The sequence below is a fragment of the Vulpes lagopus genome, chromosome 1 (assembly GCF_018345385.1).
Source record: "Vulpes lagopus strain Blue_001 chromosome 1, ASM1834538v1, whole genome shotgun sequence".
In the NCBI taxonomy this organism is placed as follows: domain Eukaryota; kingdom Metazoa; phylum Chordata; class Mammalia; order Carnivora; family Canidae; genus Vulpes; species Vulpes lagopus.
Genome location: NC_054824.1, coordinates 166,328,139 through 166,342,356, shown reverse-complemented (window position 1 = coordinate 166,342,356; position 14,218 = coordinate 166,328,139). Strand labels below are relative to the sequence as shown.

Sequence of the window (14,218 nt, the reverse complement as noted above, 5' to 3'; positions counted from 1 at the left end):
AAAAGTTCCTGAACATGGTTTGTCTATAGTCAAGATTTTTTACTGTGTATTAAGTCATATTAATTGCTGACTGTAGGGATCCCTGGGTGGCTCAGTGGTTTGGCGCCTGCCTTCCACCTGGGGCCTGATCCTGGAGACCCGGGATCGAGTCCCATGTTGGGCTCCCTGCGTGGAGCCTGCTTCTCCCTCTGCCTGTGTCTCTGCCTCTGTCTCTCTCTCTCTCTCTCTCTCTGTGTGTGTCTCTCATGAATAAATAAATGGGGTCTTTAAAAAAAATAAAAAAATAATTGCTGACTGTATGACCCGTTCCACTTGTACAATATAAACGTGCAATTTGTGATAGAATCAGAAAGGATCCTGATTTGATTTTCACCTCTACTTTATCTACAAAAGAAGAAGAAATGTTTTTAAGGTACAGTAATATAAGTTGAGGGGCAGTGTAGAAAACTTCATGGTATAAGTCTGATAGTAAAATGATCTGACTTGTAGGAAAGTTTTTCTGGGAATGAAATCTAGGATGAGTTTATGAGGGGAAAGGAGATGAAAGAGTGAATCCCATATGATAGCACATGTAACAGTAATAAAAGGGTGTAAATTAATATTTTCAAGGCAAAATGAAAAGGAAAATGTAGATATAAAAATTTTGAATCTAGGGATCCCTGGGTGGCGCAGCGGTTTGGCGCCTGCCTTTGGCCCAGGGCGCGATCCTGGAGACCCGGGATCGAATCCCACATCAGGCTCCCGGTGCATGGAGCCTGCTTCTCCCTCCGCCTGTGTCTCTGCCTCTCTCTCTCTCTCTCTGTGACTATCATAAAAAAAAAAAAAATTTTGAATCTAGAAACCTAAAGATGAACGAAGGACTTGGGGTAGGAAGGATAGGCAAGAAAGTAAGCATTGCTGATGAGGAAGAGAATGATGGAAGTTTCTAACCTGAAACTAGAAATTAGGAGCCTAATTTCATGATTGTAGTGATTAATTATACCACAAATGTAGTAAGATATAAACAACCTGGCTCCTTACAGACTCTATCTAAAGAATAACCGTGATATTGCCAGTGCTTTATTTGCTATAATCCTCTTACTGTATTTAAAAAGAAATTAACAAGGAAAACATTTTTAAAATGTAGTGATAATCTGCCTAATACGTTCAATTAGAAAGCAATAATTAAGAAAAAATTATTGTTTCCACTTATCAAGTTAAAGTATTGATGTAAATGTATGGGTGTAGTAAATGTATATGAAGAGTACAGGTGATTACTAGTAGATATTTAACGATTAAAATATAGTTCTTATTGTTCATAAATACTCTTCTTAAATCTGTGCTTTCATCATGACATTTAATTTTTAAATGCATTATAAATATATCTTTTAAAAATAATTTATTTATTTAAAAAGAGAGAGTGTGTGAGCAGGGGAAAGAGAGAGGGAAAGGAGCAGAGGGAGAGAGAATCTCAAGCAGACTCTCAGCTGAGACCGAACCTCATGTCCAGATCAATCTCAGGACTCCAGGATCATGACCTGAGCCTAAATCAAGAGTCTAACATTCAACCAGCTTAGCCACCCAGGAGCTCCACATTATAAATACATCTTAATTAGAGTTCACTCCACCCTAAATCTCTGATTAGCTTTATATCACCAAGAATTTTACCAGTGTAGGGGAGGGGAGTAGAAAAACTAAACTTTCTCCTCCTCCTCCTCTTCTTCTTCTTCTTCTTCTTCTTCTTCTTCTTCTTCTTCTTCTTCTTCTTCTTCTTCTTTTTCTTCTTCTTCTTCTTCTTCTTCTTCTTCTTCTTCTTCTTCTTCTTCTTCTTCTTCTTCTTCTTCTTCTTCTTCTTCTTCTTAAGATTATTTACTTAAGAGAGGGATAGTGAGAGAGAGCATGAGCAGGGGGTAGTGGCAGAGGAGATGGAGAAGCAGGCTCCCCACTGAGCAGAAAGCCAGATGGAATGCAGGGCTCTATCCCATGACCCTCGGATCATGACCTGAGCCAAAGGCAGACACTTAACCCACTAAGCTACTCAGGTACCCCAAACATTCTCTTCTTTAATAATGATGAAAATAGCAGTTGGCAAGCAGAATGTTACCAGGTTTAAGATACCTCTGAACCCACTATCATAGAAAACAAATTCAACAAATATCCTTTGAGTTCCTGGTGTAATATACATTTTGGGAGCGGGTTGACTAGAATGAAGAAGGCTTGCTTCCTGTCATCATAAAGCATAACATATATTTCCTTTTACAACCAAATATAATACAAGTTGATTAGTGCTCGAATGAATTGTTTTATGCTGAAAAGGGGATTGGGTGTAAAATTTTCCAAAGTGGTAATTGAGTTAACCCTTTCAGGATGAAGATTATTTCAGTGGCACTTAAGGGCGAGGTGTACAGGAAGAATTAGTTTCTGTGTTGAAAGAAAGGTGAGGGTCTATTAGTTGGAGGCCAAAAATTTCACAGGCAAGAATGACTTTGATTTTCTTTGATTAATATTTGGAAGAAAGGGATGACTGGGGGCCCCTGGGTGGCTCAGATGGTTAAGCATCCAACTCTTGATTTTGGCTCAGGTCATGATCTTAGGGTTGTGGGATGGAGCTCCACATGGGGCTCCACACTCAGTGCAAAGTCTCCTTGAGATTCTCTCTCTCTCCCTCTGCCCCTTCCTCGCTCGTGTGCCCTCTAAATAAATAAAATCTTAAAAAAGAGAAATGAATAACTCATATGAATGATATTCACACACAGATAAATAGTAAGAATACCAACTCATTATTTTACTATAAACATGGTCACAATATGGACCAGAATACTCAAGCATGGCAGTGCATAAAAGGGACATATTATTACAAGCAAATTTGTTACTGGTGAACATTTAGAATCTTCTCTGTGTCTATCTGCAATCTGAATTGGATTTTCCTATTCAACTCTGTTAGTGTTCTTTTTTTAATAGTAAAACATTTCAATAATAAATAGGTACACATAACTCTAGTATTCCCACTCCTCCCCTGTAGTGAAGTTCAGGAAGAAGGTGAAGAAGGTGGCCTGATGTTGGCAGGACCAGGTTTTTATCTCTGAAGCCATCTCTGATCATAAAAATGACTGATTGGATCTAACTTGAAATTTGCAATGGACAATTTTGCCTTTACGTTTTCCACGGTAATTATTACACTGGTATTTTAAGTTCATCATAATAGTGACATGCAATGTTAGGCACACAGAAATATGTCCAAGCATACAATTAGAACTTCTGGAGCAATACATGGATGTTGTGACTCCCTCTAAGTAGCCCAAAGCATATCCACCTGTATCAAATGTGGAGAAAAGGACTTCTTTACAGATGACTTGGTCTCAACTTTGACCAAAAGGCCAGCTTCACTGAATTTGTTTCTTGGTTGAGAAACACAAATCAGGCCAGAAGAAGACCTAGACTATGAGAAATATCTTTGAAATAAAGAAGGCAAGTTTGAAAATTTTTGAAGGCATACCTGTGTTTATCTATCATCTATCTATCATCTATCTATCATCTATCTATCATCTATCTATCTATCTATCTATCTATCTATCTATCTATCTATCTATCATCTATCTATCTAACCATTTAAAGAAGGTATCCATTGGCATACTGGCTAATTGCTTTCATTGAATGTATAGATTTTACTACAAATAGTATCTCATTCCTCATGCCCAAGTTTCCAGGAGGCAAATCACTTTCATGCAGTTAGAGCACAGGATAGGTGAAGCAGAAGTTGTAAAAAGAGAACGGAAAGCAACTTCATGTAAAAGAAGAAAAATCCATCAAAAACATCAAGTTCTTCGTTTACATTTTTTGAGCCATGGATTTTGACAAGTATGTACTTCCTTCTTAATTAATTCAGCCACTTTTAGGACTGTTCTATTTGCTTGCTTATCCAATGCTAATTATTATTAGGGCTCATCATTCTCAGTCTAAAATGTTCAGGTGTTGATAAGTAACAAATGGTATGAAACTCATTGCAAAAGGAGGGACTGTGTTTAAGGAGGCAGCTACCATACCACTCAGTTTCAGATGGGTTTTACCAGTAGTCCTCCTAAAAGACCTTCACTGATCACCAGCCCAGGAAGAGGAGTCTTCAGATGTAATTGATAGCACAGCCTGAAGCAGGCTCTGAAAGCAGTGTCTCTCTTAACCTAAGGTGCAGGCAGAGGTCCTTGGAGCCAGTAGATATAATTTTGGAGAAAATGGGATAAAGATAGTAAATCTGAATGTGTACTATCCATTTAAAGGTCTATCTGAATAGTGAAATCGGGTAGGGAGCCAAAATGGATGCGGACATGGAAGCCATGGAATAGGGCAATGAGAGGTGGTCTATATCAATTATAGATAATTGATATCTATATTAATATATAGCAGTATTGAAAGCTACAATTTTTTATTATCAAACTAGAACACTACGAAGCTCATGAAAAGGAAATCTTTGTCAGAGTCTTAGGATGAGCATACCTTGCAAAACATAATCTTTGACCATTTGTACCTAGGGAAGGGGAGAAAATAGTAGTATGCTCTCAGTTTTTCTCTTCCACACACATTGCCTCTCAAGAAATTTGGGGTCTCCAAAGATACAGATGCAATGAAATGCCGGGACACTTGCACCCCGATGTTTATAGCAGCAATGCCCACAATAGCCAAACTGTGGAAGGAGCCTCGGTGTCCATCGAAAGATGAATGGATAAAGAAGATGTGGTCTATGTATACAATGGAATATTACTCAGCCATTAGAAATGACAAATATCCACCATTTGCTTCGACGTGGATGGAACTGGAGTGAAATCAGTCAATCGGAGAAGGACAAACATTATATGGTCTCATTCATTTGGGGAATATAAAAAATAGTGAAAGGGAATAAAGGGGAAAGGAGAAAAAATGAGTGGGAAATATCAGAAAGGGAGATAGAACATGAAAGACTCCTAACTCTGGGAAACGAACTAGGGGTGGTAGAAGGGGAGGTGGGTGGATGGTGGGAGTGACTGGGTGACGGGCACTGAGGTGGGCACTTGATGGGATGAGCACTGGGTGTTATTCTATATGTTAGCAAATTGAACACCAATAAAAAATAAATTTATAAAAATTTTAAAAAAGAAATTTGGGGTCTTCTTGATAACTAAAAAGATCTTGATCTTATGAGACACTACAGGCCTTTTTTAGGAAGGAGAGATTTATAATATGCCATGTTGAATTTATGGGAAAAAATAAAAACAAAAAGGAGTTGATATTTGGGCTGCAGAAGGCAGATAATCCTGCAGACTTAATGATGGAGTCTGCAGAAAATATATTCTTTGACAATGCTAAAAAAGAGCTAGGAGAGTGTGCCCCCTATTTGATTAGGGCCAAAACTAGAAGACCCTGTGTTTGAAAACAAGCTATACAAAATGAACCTCTCAATCTTTAAAGACAGGGATCCATTCTTGTGGGCTTTGGATAAACTTAAACAGTACACTTTCTTTATTATAGTGACAGAGGGTATTTAAATTTGTATTACCCATTTGTGATTCTACGTGATGAGATTTTTTCCCCTCTATATCTCAAAATATACATTAGAGTCTTTGGTGTGTCTTTAATCTTAAATTTCCAAACAGTCGGGTAGGTTATCAACTCAGGTGTTTTGAGTTTGGGGAGGAACTATTTGAATAGATCATTTAAAGTGGGCTTACATCGTTCATCTCCTAAAGGTACACATTTGATATTTTGGGTCTGTCTTAACCTTTCCTTGTATAAAGAATGCAGATGCTATTTAGCTTTTCAATTTTGTTCTGACTTGTTTGGGCACTTGGGAGGTGGGAAGAGGAAGCAGTAACTGCTTGAGCAAATAGGTGCTTCCAGACACACACACACACACACACACACACACACATCCATGAGGTTTAGGACCAGGTAACTTACGCATTATTTTAAGCACGTTTTGTGACTTCAGCCTGGCAAGTAAACATTTACGTTTAAGATATCTGCTTCTGCGAGAACACAGCTTTCCCTCTCTTCCTCTTTCATTCCACCTTAAACAGCTTGCAGAAGCTAAAGGAAACCAGCCCACATTTTAGCTCCTCCTACCAAGGATCAGACTTGAACTTCACCGCAGTCCCCGCCGAAAAAGGATCCTGACTGAAAGCTAGAGGCCAAAAGGAGCCAGAAGAATCTCATGTAACTCGGGGAACAGTAAGCAATATATTTACTCTCGCCCCGCTCCACTTCCCCCCCTCCCCTCCACCTCCTTAGCTTGAGGTCTGTATCTTACTCGGAAGGGAGAAAGGACGGAGGCAAACCTGGGATCCACTGCCTTACAAAGTCTGCGTCTTCTCTCTCTCTGCCTTTTGGAAACCAGACACAGGTCAGGGAATTTAATTTCTTTCTAACAAGTGCCAGCTTGCTTCCCGGGGTCTGAAAGGTGCAGGGGAGTGGGACCAGGAGGGTATTCCCTCATCCAGAGCCCGGACGGAAAGCGCACGTTCCCCTGGGCAGAGGTGGCTCTGGTTGGGCTCCACGTGACGCTGCGCCCTGGCGCCCCATCCTCGCTGTGCTCCTAAGCGGGGAGACTTGGGGGGCTCCGTCTCGTTGCAGTGAAAAAAAGAAAAGAAAAGAAAACAAGTCATTGCCATAACTTATGCAAAAGCATCCCTGGGGTTTTCATATGCTGCGGGGTTAGGCGAAAAGAAAGACGATGTTGAAAAAGAGAATCGTTTGCAAGACGCCTGGTACTCTAACTCGCCCTTCCCTAAGTTATTGGACCTGCCAGGAGAACCAAGCTCAAACCTAGATGCTGGGAAAGACTTGACAGAACAAGAAGTAAGGTTAAGTTTTGAGCGCGAATACTCTTTTGGTCATTTCGTTTTAGACAAAGAAGTTTAAAAGGGCATTTGGATCTGAAAGAAGAGTGGCTTAACATATCTAAAGCTCTTACAACTCATAATGGTAGCTGTAAAAATAATGATTTTCATCTCAAAAACTAGAACAGGACATGCTCTTCACATTAGTTGATGATGTAAGCATTTATTCAGCTAAGGTGGATGGATGAAGTCTACACTCAGAAGCATCTCTTTTGGATGGGTGTCAATTCTCATTTATGATATTTGCATATATGACCCTTTGAGTTCGAGGAGGATTTGTGTTGTGTTTTGTTTCTGTTTGTTGCAGGAATTTGGAATCGTAGCCCAAGAGATATTTGCAGGGAATTTAGTGATGCAAACCCTGTTAAGAATTTTTAAATTTTACTCCAGAAGTCCTTAGACCCTGACAATCAAGTTTGATGGTGGGATAAGAAACAAGTATTTACTTCTTTCATTGAGCCAAGGAAGAGTTAAATTTTAAATTAAGCAATAATTGTGAAATGCACAGAGAAGTGTGTATTCTGCCTTTGCTCAAAGCAGCTTTACAAACTTCCTGAAAAGGCAGCACAATTTGTGGGTCAAGAAACTAAGAAAACTATTTAATAATTTTCCTTTTCCTACTTAAACACAAATGCAAAATATCCCATTAGGGACTTACAATGATACATTTTAACATTTTAAGTCCTTATTGGGGTATTTTGCATTTATGTTTAATTAGGGAAGGAAAATTGTTTAATAGGTTTCCTAGGACCTGATAAAGTTCATTCCATAGAAATAATTTGGCCTGATGGTTTTTAACCCATCAATATCTTTCTTTCCTGGTGTCACTGCTTAGAAAGCAAAATCATGAGACCAAATCATTTTCATATTAAAACATATGTTCCAGGAATAAAAAAGAGGAAGACACGGTTGCTGTGGTTCCTTTTCCTCTCTCATAAGCCTTTCATTTGCCTTCAGTTTATTTCCCTCCTCTTGCTTGTAGACTTTATAGCTTTAATTATTCTCAACTTTTTTTTTTAACCCACAGAACCTTTTGCACATCTTATGAAAGCTATAGACTCCCCTCCCCAGAATAATGTGTGTATGCTTCTCCAACATGCACAAATTTGGAGACACCATTAGGATGATCACAAACCCTTCAAAACAATTCATGCCACATGAACATGTAGTAGTTTTTTGAACTTTGGAGTTTTCTACTAATATTAAATAATAAATCATTTAACTTATAGGAACTATTGGACAATGAATATTGCAGTGCCCTTGTTGCCATTTATTCAATTAGCATTCTGGAACTTATCTAAGCAATTTGGTGTAATGAAAAAAACTACTTGCCTGAAAACCAAGTGACCTAGATTCTTGACTCAACCCTTAGAACTAACTGTATGATGTTGAGCTTTCCTTTTTCTGTAGCATCTGATATTTTTTATTGCTGAATGCAGTAAGTAAAACAAACAGGAAAATAAGATACAAGTTATAGTTTATTGGATTATGGGATGTCTGTATTTCTTGCTTTTATTCCAAAATTCCTGACAATGTTTCCCAGGAGGATTCTTTTATGATATCCTTGTTTTTTACAAAGGTAATTCCTGGTCACTTTAAATTTCATTAGATACAGAAAATTGCAAAGGAAGAAAGGAAAAAATGACCTATAATCTCCTCAAGGGATAACTCTTAAAAATGTCATTCATTGGGATCCCTGGGTGGCGCAGCGGTTTGGCGCCTGCCTTTGGCCCAGGGCGCGATCCTGGAGACCCGGGATCGAATCCCACGTCAGGCTCCCGGTGCATGGAGCCTGCTTCTCCCTCCGCCTGTGTCTCTGCCTCTCTCTCTCTCTGTGACTATCATAAATAAATAAAAAAAAAATTAAAAAAAAATGTCATTCATTCATTTATTCAGTCAACAGATTTATGGACTATTATACATAAGTACAGAGACAAAGAGACACAAATTCATGAATATACATCTGTTTTTACTTCTAGACATTTTTCTATACATACTTTCACATGTAAATTTTACAGAATTGTTATTACATTTTTAAAAGGTAAACTGAGGCATGTCAAAAATTTTAAGAGTTTGTTTGAATAAAACTTGATTGGATAGGGACAGCACCAAAGGGAAGTGGATAGAAGCGCTTTCCCAACAGGATCTCCAAGGAGAGACTTATAATAAGAAAGAGTGGAGTCGACATAACAAAATTATTGATTGCCCATAGTTTAAAGCCTACTTGGCTGTTTGTGATTGGTTGTCCTTACGTTTCAATTCTGTAGGTTTAGTTTTTAGAGCAGTTTAGATTTTGGTTTGCTTATGTAGGCCATCGAGGCATTAGAGCCACCTCGTCTAATGGCCTCCTTGTTTCATTAGTTTAACACATAGTTGCTATTTTATAACATGCTTAGTCCTCAGTCATGAAGTTTTCTGTTAACATATGATTTTTTTATACTCGTGTATAATTTTGTATTCATTCGTATCTGAAACAAATATTATTGAGTCCCTACTATGTGTTAGGTGCTGTGCAAGTAATGGCAGTCTATCCATGAGCAAGAGTGGTTCCCACCGTGAGTTAGTTTGTAGCCTGTGGAAATATTATATTGGTTGATTATAAATTGTTGGATATTTAGGTGGATTAGTTTTCTATTCTAAATAATGTTTCAGCTCTTTTTATAAGTGTTTGTACACATCTTTGTACTTCCTTTGGATAGATTTTTAAAAGTGCATACCAGGTTTTAACTTACAAAGTTGTGAGATCATAAGCCATTTTTTTAATCAAAACACTCTTTTTCAACTGTGAAATCGTAATAATCATAACAACAATTGAGTGTTTGGAGGATTCTCAAAAATATTTAACAAAATATCATGGAATTATTTTTGCCATTTTGCTCTTGGGAAAAATTATATCAATTTATAAGCAGTATAGAAGAGTAGAATTCTATATGCTAACATGGTGTAATCACTCAAACAGAACAAACAACTACAGATTCAAAAACTTAGTCAATGGTTGTATAAAAGGGTATCTTGTTTAAATTTATACTTTTTTTCAGAAATAAGGTTGGCTAGTTTTATAGTGGCCACTCATGTCTATATTTATGAATTGCCTCTTTCAATGTGATTTTTAAATATTTTATTTTTCAGTTTTAATTCCTAATATGGTAAATTTCAATAGAAATAACTCATATAATCCAAGTCCCTTTAAGGTCCTCAATAATTTTGAAGTGTTTGGGGTCCTTAATATCAAAAGCTAAATGTTAAACTGGAAGTAGAAAATTCTCTACTGCTTTTCTCAATTTTGGAAGATAGTTCTTATTTTAATGAATTCAAATGACTTCAGTGAGACTCAGCAAGCTGTTAAGTGATCCTTATCTGAGTTTGACAGCTGCTGGGATAAAGAGGAGAGATTGCACCATTTTCTTCTTTATTCCTTCTCAGCACACACATTTGTGAAGCCCTGGTCCCTCTTTCTTAATCTACTACCCCATTTTCTTGACTTCTGGAGTGTGCAGGGAAATTTAGGCATTTCAGGTAATAGTAGATTTTGAATGAGAAAGCAAATGTCCATCATATGGGTAATTTCATGATCTTATAATACATAAAACTCATATATATATATATATAATATAAAACTCATATATATACATATATAATAATGAGCTTATCTTGCTTAGGTTTTGATTTTACTATTTAATTTATAATTTGTTTTTTTGATTACTCAGTTGGAAAAAATATCAGGGGGCCAATAATACCTTTCATTTGCATAGCATTTTGTGGCTTATAAAGGGGTTGCTTAATAACTTCATTCCCACAATAACCATGTAAGTTAGCAGAGTACGTATTCCCATTTCAAAGATGTGAAAAGAGAGAGATTGAAAAGTCAAATCATTTGTTTAATGCCCAAGCCTTACAATTTCTGTTTTCATGCATTTTATGTTCCAAGTGATTGAGTTATATTTCCAATTTTGATGCATACTATTAAGGCTGTCAACTTCTTCCAATTTTTATTAACATCAGAAAAATTATAGGGGAAGAACCAGAAAATATGCATCCTAATTCTGTATTAACTCCATTGTTCTGTGCTTATATCTGGGCTACTGATTAACATAATAGGGAAGTTACACAAGCATTTAAAAATTGATTGAAAAAGTAGTGTATGATTTAGATTTTTTTTGTCTTAGAGGTATGTAGTATTTTACATAGATATATGCCACTTGGAGAAAACAAAGAATATGAAGTTTTAGCCAAAAGTACAAAAATAGACACATCATGAGTTATATAAGTACCAATTTTACCAAAGATTTTACTTCCAGTGGTAGTGGAGCATTCTCTTAGAATGTTCTAAGTATAACCTACAGAGCCTATTGCTCTTTTTAGTTCTTATTAATCCTGGAAGTTGACCGAAAGCGTTTGTGTCAAAATGGTTACTCTGACCTTGGATTTAGCATTATTTGACCTTTCCGAACAATCCAGGAGCTTATGGTAAACCAGATACTCCTTTTCAGCGGTGAAAACCAACTTTTGTTCCAAGATGGTGTATCATGCCTATGTGTAACTTCTTAGGAACTGATGTAGAGTGGGTCAGTTTTGGTTGCTGGATGCCGCTATGCCACTAGAAACCAAGGTCAGTGAACAGCTTCTGCATTTTAGTCAGTAAATTGACATACTTTCAATTTGCTCCATACTCTACTGCCCATGGCATTACAAGATAAGCAGATTGAGTGCAATACATGGACTGTAAACTGTGATGTTAGACCCCTTATGGAAGGAGGTATTCTTGCTGGATTCTGGATTCATAGTTGTAGAAGAGATCATGTCTGCCTGGGATAGGCTGGGGGCAAATAAATAAATGGTATCTTTTGTTTTCTTTGGGTTCTCACTTTTAATTTATTGAAATGAAAGAGTAATCCATCTTGTAGACTTTTTTTTACGTGTTTTTGGTTCCATATTATGAAAGTATTGAGAAAAGTAATTTAAAGCAATTATGTAAGATTTTATAGAAAAGCAGTTTGGGGAACAGTGCCTAAGGGTGCATGTAGTTATGAGAACCTGCCATATAGACACCTGCATCTGTAATTCAGATTTCTTAATATCCATCAGTCCCTTGTTATATATATCACAAACATCAAACAGGTATTAAATTCCTTTCCATTCAACTGTCATGAAGAAAAGGCAGATGAATTTAAAATTGATTGAGGTCATGGACTTCGGCCTTAATGAGATAACACTAGAACAATTCCATCATTCACAACACAGTCTTCTAAATCACTACTTTTTTTTTTTTTACTACTTTCAATTTTTCAATTTATGATGGGAATTCATGTTCAGTTAAAGACTTCAAAGTATTGTTGGGTCCTTGATCCTTAGAAAAAGATACTAATAACATATTTTAGGAAGATTTCACATAACAAAAATTTTAATTTAAAGAGATTTCCTGGTTAAAAATTGCACACTCTTAAGATGGTTACTTAGAGTCTAATACTTGGTACTTATTTTTTTTAAGATTCTTTATTTAGAGGGAGAGAGAGTGTGTGTGTATGTGTTTGTGCACGCACACATGCATGAGCGGGGAGTTGGGAGGAAGGGGCAGAGAGAGATCCCAAGTAGACTTTGTGTAGGCTGGACACAGGACTCGCTCCCATGACCCTGAGATTCTGACCTAAGCTGAAACCAAGAGTCAGAGTCGGAGGCCGAACTGATTGAGCCCACCAGGTGCCCCTACTTAGTTTTCTTTCTTTCTTTTCTTTTCTTTTCTTTTCTTTTCTTTTCTTTTCTTTTTTTTTTTTTTTTTTTTTTGTGATGATCTCCAAGGAAGGATTTTTTTATATTTAAAATACATAAAAGTTCACAATAGTTACTTGGGATTTTTTTCCTTATCTGCATCACAAACAATGCCCCTGCTGTCAAGGAAAAGCAATAAAAGAATCCATTTTGTGAGACTCATTCAGTGTTTGCAAAAGCTCTTACTGTTTAAATTATGTTTTAGATTGACGGATTGATTAGGTTGAGTAATACCTTGTGAATTACTGTCAGAGTAAAAACACTCTTGTATAAATTATGATTTTCCGTGAGTAAAATAATTTCCAGCTTTTTATTAATATACTACATAGTGTGCCTAGGAAAACAGTAGGAAAAAATGTATCTTTTTAATACTTGGAAAAAGAATAGGTTTTATAGGAAGCAATTTAGAAAATCTGTGCTCTCTCACTTAAGAATCTTACCTGTTGGATTAAAAAAAAAATCTGGGTCTTAACCAGGAATGGTTGATCACAGGGCTGGGTGCATATATATTCCTTCACCAGTTCAGGAAGTTTTCATTCATACATACATACTGCTAGGCACAGTGCTACCTTTCAGCATACCTGGGTGAATAAAACAGGTATGATTAATTCCCTCTTGGAAGAGAGAAGCAATAGTTAAGCAGATGGTAAACAGATAATAAAGGAAGCAACCAGGTTGCAACAGCTGAGAATAACCTGGGGAGGGGAAGGATGGAAGGCTTTTGCTGAGGTGAAAGGTAAATGGAGCTGCTGAAAGATGGGAAGCCATGAGTGGGAGGTGAATGAGTGAGTGGGAGTGAGCAAGGTGTGGCTCAAGCTGGGTCTCTAGGCAGAGCATCTATACCTGAGCCAGAAAAAAACAAAACAAAACAAACAAAACAAAACAAAAAACCAAGGGAGCTGGGTGGAAAACCAGGGATTTGGGAGATGTCATGGCTGCAAAGAACTTGGTTCCAGGGAAACAGAAGATAGAAAAGTGACTTCGTTTGAATACTGCAAGGTTATTAGTGATCTTAATAGCAGTTTCAGTGGAGTGGTGGGGACACCACGAAAAACAAAACACCTAAAACAAGAATACATAGAAATTTGTGAGCTTATAGAATACAGATATATAAAGATATATAAATACCTTTTATCTAAGGTAATTATTAACTAGCAGGGAGTAGTTACAAGTTGGCTTGATTTCCATCAGGTGGTAGGAAGGGATTTGGTCTTTGTTGCTTTCACTCCTGTTGGATTTTTACCATACTGGTTCCTGGCCCTGGTTCTATATATCAGTGAACCTGCTCTAGGAGCCATTGTGCTGGTTTTTCGTTTGTTTTTTCCTTCTTGTCCTACTTGCTAGAATTGTTGTCCTTCTGAGCTTGGATTAAGAGTGCGCCTGCCTTTATTGGGTGCCTAGCTAAATCCAGTGTCTGCCTTCTATCACCTCTGCCTCTGCTCTTCTTAACATTTGCTTACTTCTCCAGGCTCCTGGAAGCCATCAGTACTCCCTCAAGATAATGCTGGCTAGAATTTGAAGCATTGTAGCTCTAGAGTAGAGAGATAGCTAAAACATGTAGTTGTAGGGGTAGAAAATGACCATCAGAAGAGAAGGTTTTTCTTTTA

General features: G+C 37.2%; 1 protein-coding gene across 5 annotated transcripts in view; it reads left to right on the top strand.

Moving 5' to 3' along the window:
• Positions 1–6,077: 6,077 nt before the first annotated feature.
• PLA2G4A (phospholipase A2 group IVA) overlaps positions 6,078–14,218 on the top strand; it is a 151,813-nt gene continuing 143,672 nt past the window's right edge. For 3 of the 5 annotated variants that reach the window (XM_041725655.1, XM_041725629.1, XM_041725664.1), the window contains exon 1: positions 6,078–6,177. The gene's annotated coding sequence lies outside the window, so the exon portion shown is untranslated. Of the gene's footprint in view, positions 6,178–6,203; positions 6,350–14,218 lie in introns of those variants that run through there. The other 2 variants (XM_041725646.1, XM_041725638.1) reach the window with 2 other exon arrangements.